Source organism: Erithacus rubecula (genome assembly GCF_903797595.1).
Source record: "Erithacus rubecula genome assembly, chromosome: 1".
NCBI classification, from domain to species: Eukaryota; Metazoa; Chordata; class Aves; order Passeriformes; family Muscicapidae; genus Erithacus; species Erithacus rubecula.
The window spans coordinates 28,887,452-28,893,451 of record NC_136658.1 but is presented as its reverse complement, the minus strand read 5'-3'; positions in this window follow the sequence as shown (position 1 = coordinate 28,893,451).

Sequence of the window (6,000 nt, the reverse complement as noted above, 5' to 3'; positions counted from 1 at the left end):
TGTTCCAGCCCTATTTACTTAATATCTCCCCTGAGTGCTGGGCTCAGGGCTGGGAGGACAGGAGCTGGTTTGCTACTCTGAAGAGTAGTCTGACCTGGGAGAAAAGCAGACATAAGAGGGACTGGGGAGATCTAGACAGTTTTTTTCTAAGAGCAATAAGGCTGCCCTAAGAGCTTTCACCCTCTGTTGGCCACCACCCTAATTTGTATTGGTACAATTAAGCTGAATCGATTGCAGTCCTGATTTACTTCATCATTTGGCCAAGATCTTTTTCCAGCCATGGAGAACCCATGCAGACTTTCAGTAGACTTGACTTGAGGAAGGTGTTTACACAGAAATTACAGGTTAAATGACCACTTTTTTGTTTCTCCACACCAAAACCTTCTGTGGGCTGTAGGAGAGACAAACCCAGTGTGTGTGTGTGGTTTCTGGAGTTCATCTCAGCCCAGGGTAAATCTGCTGGCCTTGATGGCATTGATCCAGCAAAGCTGAGGGATGAGAAGAAGCAGGACAGAAATAGCTGGGGTATCACAACATAAGAGCAGCCTCTGCTGATGCTGGAAAACACCCAATGCTCGGGCGTGGGAGGCAGCGCTCTGACGCGCTCTAGCTGGGCTGGCAGGGCTCCTTGCTCCTCAGCCCAGGACACACCTGCTGGGCTCCTCTGGCCCAGGGCAGGCTGCCTGACCCCCAGCCCCAGCCAGGGAAGAGGATCCTCCCTGCTGCTGGGGTTCATGGGGGCTCCCCCCACTTTCCAGCCCCGCTGCTATTGTGAAGCTGTTTGAGCCCCTGAGCTCAGCTCAGCTTGGCTGCCAGCTCGATGCCACCAAGAGGCAAAGCATTTTCTTCTCCTGTTGGCATGAATTCAAACTCCTGTACACCAACACACACCAGGCACATGGAAAACTGACTTACAAAGCAAGCCTCCCCCCAACAAAAGCATGGGTCAGCTCTGGAAATCACAGGAATCCACACACAAACCCCACCTTTTCTAGCCGAGATCCAGCTGATCAATATCTTTGTGGCAATTCCCTAATGGCTTTCAGGAAATCTGATACAGAACCTGCAAGAAATCCCATTCAGCTTCTCTCTGTATCTGCTGGAGTAAAAATATTTTCAATGAAAAAAGACGAAAACAGGTTCTGTTGTATTTCTCTCAACTCACATGACACTTGTACTAAAATGATGTGCTGACACTTTATCTTCTCCAAGATAATTAAGAAGTGCAGTGAGACTGCAGAAGAATACTTTGAAGGAGGATCTCTGGATATGAATAATTTTTTAGTGAGTTGAGCTCCACATAAAATAGCTCACACTGGTTCCAGCCTGTGGGCTCCTCATCTACTGTATTTCTCTGACAGAGGATGCCTAAGGAGCAGTATAAAAGCAGATGTAGTGGCATTGCTCTGCAATATTCCCCAGAAACTATTAATTTGCAGCTCAAGAACCCCTACAGCCAAAAAGGGGTTGTTTTCTTTTTCCTTTAATATATATGCTCTGTACTTTTTAGAGGATTTTTGTAAATGAACCATGTTCTTTTTTAACCCAATACTTTGAGTATCCACGAAGTTCTGCCATAAGGAGCACCACAAATGCCAGATTGTGAAAACTCTTTATCTTTGAGCCTGGTCTTAGAAGCTTTATTTGATGCTCCCTAATTTGATGCTTCCTAATTTCAAAGGAAAATCTTTATTTTGCATTTTCCATGCAAATATGATCTTCCAGGATCTATAACATACCTTCTCCCCATCTCTTCTCAGCTTGGAGTCTTTGTCTAAACAATCATTCCTCCCATGGAAGGTGTTCCAGACCTCTGACCATCTCTCCTTTCTCAGAGTTCTCCCCAGTGGGATCATTTTTTTTTAGATTAAATTGAAATGAGATAAATCATCAGAGGAGTGGAATGTACCCTCTGGACAATGGCAGATATGAGGAGGAACACAGAAGGGCTTGGTCCCAATATTTGGGTCCTGGTCACAATCCAGCACAGCCCAGAGCACCTTTTCCCTGAGCCCTGGTGCTTTGGGCAGGTGAGTCCTGCTCAGGTGGGAGATGTTTCCCAGCTGCAACCTGCAAGCCTTACAAGACTAAATCTTAGTGATCAAGGCCAGTTTGGAGGGGACTTTGAGGAACCTGGTCTAGTGGAAAGTATCCCTGCCCAGCAGCATTGGTAGGAATGAGTTAATGTTTAAGGTCCCTTCCAACCCAAACCACCCCATGATTCTATAATATTCCTAAAAGTCTTCAATTTACATGGAGACATTGATAGCTACCATGATCCCAGATTCATCTTCCCATTTCCAAAGTCAGGAACAGCTGAGGACAGTGGCTTTGTCTGATGGGGTGAAACCTTTTCCAAGCCCAGCTCCCACTGTACAAGCCAGTGTCAGATGGGGAGAGAGGGCAAAACCAGGATTTACAGAGGCTCCATTCTCCCAGAACTCCATGTAACATCAGGCATATCCCACTTGAAAGTCTTCCTTCCCCCACACTCATAAAGGCTCAGACCAGGCTGGTTGTGCAGCACCAACAGCAGTACAAACCTCCCCCCCAGGCACCTGTGAATCTACAGCCAACCTTACAGTGTAAGTTTTAACTCCTTTCATGTATGTGAATCTGTGTTCAGGTCATCTGCAGGTAAGTACAGTGTCATTGCATCAGGTTAAATGCAGGAAAGGGGATGGCAGCAGCTGAACCAACATCCTGGGAAAGCCATTTGCTGGGACTCCAGTCTAAGAAGAGCTCAGTGATTTTCTGTGACTGCTCTGAGCCTGGCAATGGCACCAAGCACTCAGGTTTTAGGTTCCAGCTGGGCTGAGCTGGAAGCTGCTACCTAGCTGCTCAGGCTGGGCAGGTCTGGGGGGACCCATCCAACAATGCCAGGAAATAATGGGGTCCCCAGAGATTTATGGCTATGGATTTCTAACTTTTCTATTTTCATTTGGTGCTCAATCTACTTCAAATCGTACTTCAATCTACTTCAATTGCCTGTTTTCCATTGGATTTTCACATTTTTCATTCCCTTTGTGCAGCTGGGCACAACTGCACTCTGTTCTCTACAAGTGTCTGACTGTGAGAGCTTTATATTGGATACTAGGACAACGTTCTTTGCAGAAAGGGTGGTCAAGCACTGGAACAGGCTGCCCAGGGAAGTAGTGGAGTCATCATCCCTAGACATATTTAAATGATGTGTAGATGTGGCACTTGAGGACACAGTTTAGTGGGGGACTTGGCAGTGCTGGGTTGAGGGTTGGATTTTATGATCCTAAGAGGGCTTTTCCAACCACTATGTGTCTGCAGAGCAGGAAAATGTGCACAGCTCCAGGCACAGCAGGATTTGGTAGGGTCTGCCTGGGGTTGGACAGACAGCATAAACATGGACACTGCTGTCCTGTAAAGCTTTCTGGCTCTCCTTGACTGGGCACCAGAAAGTCACAAACACATAGGTTCATCCCATATCTGTTCTCCTTAGACATTGCCTAGCACAGAGGAGGGCTTCACAGGGAAAACTGTCTTACATGCTGTCTCCACATCCTGCCAAACCCTTGCTACAGTGACACTTGTCCCACTCTGCTTTGGGACAAAAAAAACCACTGGCTCTGCTCCAAGAGAACAATAAACCCCCCTGTTTACTCTCTCACCTTCAAAAGGGACTGGCAGAGCCGATGTGACTGACTGGAGTCAGCATGGTCTTGATGTGGACAACCAAAAATGTGCCCAGGACTGAGAGCCTGCAGCCTCCTATCCTGTCAGCCCCTTTCTGCCAGGCTTGGAAGCTGTTCTCTGCAGCTCCAGGAAAGGCTTTGAAAAAAACTATTAGCTGACAATGCCTTCATTAATCACAGCATAATCCTTTCCATGGCAACCCAAGGATTGCGAAGTCACAAGTTAGCAAGCGTAAGACAGAACACTGTACAGCAGCCCCGGGGAAACTTCACAGCCAGCAAGATGAACCGGCTGCTCTGAGGAGGGGAAATGAGTTAGAAACAATATTGCCTTGAAAAGAGGGCCATCCCTGGCCAGGATTCAGATCTCACAAATGCCACTGTCTGTGGGGAGATCCTGTAGCTTCATGAAGTTACTCCAGTCTCAGCCCAAAAAAGTCAGAAGAGACTTTGGCCCTACATCTTAGTTTTGTAGAAGATCAGCACTTCCAAACAAGTGCTGAAAGACAGTTTGGCATCAGGCCATCACCACGGAGTTAAACACAATTTAGATACACACATTTGGGAATTGTAAGGGCTCAGAAATTGCAAATCCACAGGTGAAAACAATTTGGACCATCAATGAACTGAAGAGAATTGCTGTCCTGGATTTTTTTTTGTCCTTGTTTTTCCCTCTTTGATTTTCCCTGGGACAGTTTAGGCACAGGGTAATGAGGAGACTTCACAGGATCTCACAGGCATGCAGGTTCTGACTGAAGCTTTGGCAAATCCATTCCATACCTTCACACTACTTGTGCTGGGAGCTTGCAGTCCCTTGCCTCACAGGAAGAGTAAGACCCAGAGCATCCTATAGCGGAGGGTGGGTGAGGAGCCAGCTTGCAACAACCATGTCCTTGCCATCTTTATGCAATGCATAGGTTAGCCCCATAGGGTTGGTTCTGGGACATCCTTTTGCCCAGACTACAGAGAGAAGCAGTCACACCAACACCACAGCCCTAGGGCTGTGAGAAAATCATCTCTATCTTCTGCCACGGCAATCTTAGACCCACCAGAGTATTGCCTTTCCAACTCCCCCTCCATTCTTCCTACATCACACGTCCTCCACCATACACCCCAGCCTTCCCAGAGACATCAAGATATATTCCACTTTCCCTAGGACAAGAGGGAGCTGTCTGGAGCTGTGTGAGGGCAGGGAGAGGGTGAGGTGGATGGCTGGGGTCCTGTGCACCGCCAGTGGATCCATGTAGCAGGGACATCCCCCAGAGCTATCCCCGAATACGGGAGGGCTGCGGAGCGAAGGGGTGGAGGGCTGCACACCACAGCCCAGGAGGGCAGTGCCCTCACCCTGCACTCCAGCTCCCTGCTAGGTGACCCCAGCCAAATTAAGCAGCAGCTAGAAATTACCGAGCCGCTAATCCACGCTGCAGGAGCCGAGCCGGCTCGGGGCTGCCGGCACTGTCGGCAGGTCTGCGCTCCTGCCGTCTCCCCCTCCCATCGAGCCCAGCCTCTTGCCCAGGTTTGATCCGGCTCGCTGCCCGCAGCCCCGGCGGGGGCACCCCCATCCCTCCATCCCTCCCTGCATCCATCCATCCATCCCACCCATGGCAGCTCACCGCGCCCACCGCATCCCGCAGCCCCCATCGCCCCCCGCCCGCGCACCCCCAGCCCTGCCCGGCTCCCCTCACCTCAGCGGGGCATGGCCGGGGCGGCGGGACGGGCACGGAGCCGGAGCGGAGCCGGCTGCTCCAGCACCGAGCGAGGGCAGCTCTGCCCGGGCTGAGCCTCTTAGCGGGGGAGGAGCCGGCTGCAGCCAGCCCCTGTGCTGTGGGTGTGGTGTGGGGGTGTGTGTGTGCGGTACCTCCATCCATCCATCCATCCATCCATCCATCCATCCATCCATCCATCCATCCATCCATCCATCCATCCATCCATCCATCCATCCATCCATCCATGCCGGCTGCAGCCAGCCCCCTGCGCTGCGTGTGTGTGTGTGTGTGTGTGTGTTGGAAAGGACCTGAAAGATCAGCTTCTTCCACCCCGCTGCCAAGGGCAGGGACACCCTCCACTATCCCAGGCTGGTCAGAGCCCCACCCAGCCTGCCCCTGAACACTGCCAGGGATGGGGCATCCACAGCTTCTCTGGGCAAACAACCTGTTCCAGTGCCTCACCATGCTCACAGTAAAAAATTTACTCCTAATATACAATCTAAATCTCCCTTCTTTAAGTTTAAAACCATAACCCCTTTTCCTATCACTGCCTGCTCAAATAAAATGTTTTCATGGCACCCATGCTATGAGATTAGCTGCAGTTTCAAGTCCTCATTGTGCAGAGCCCT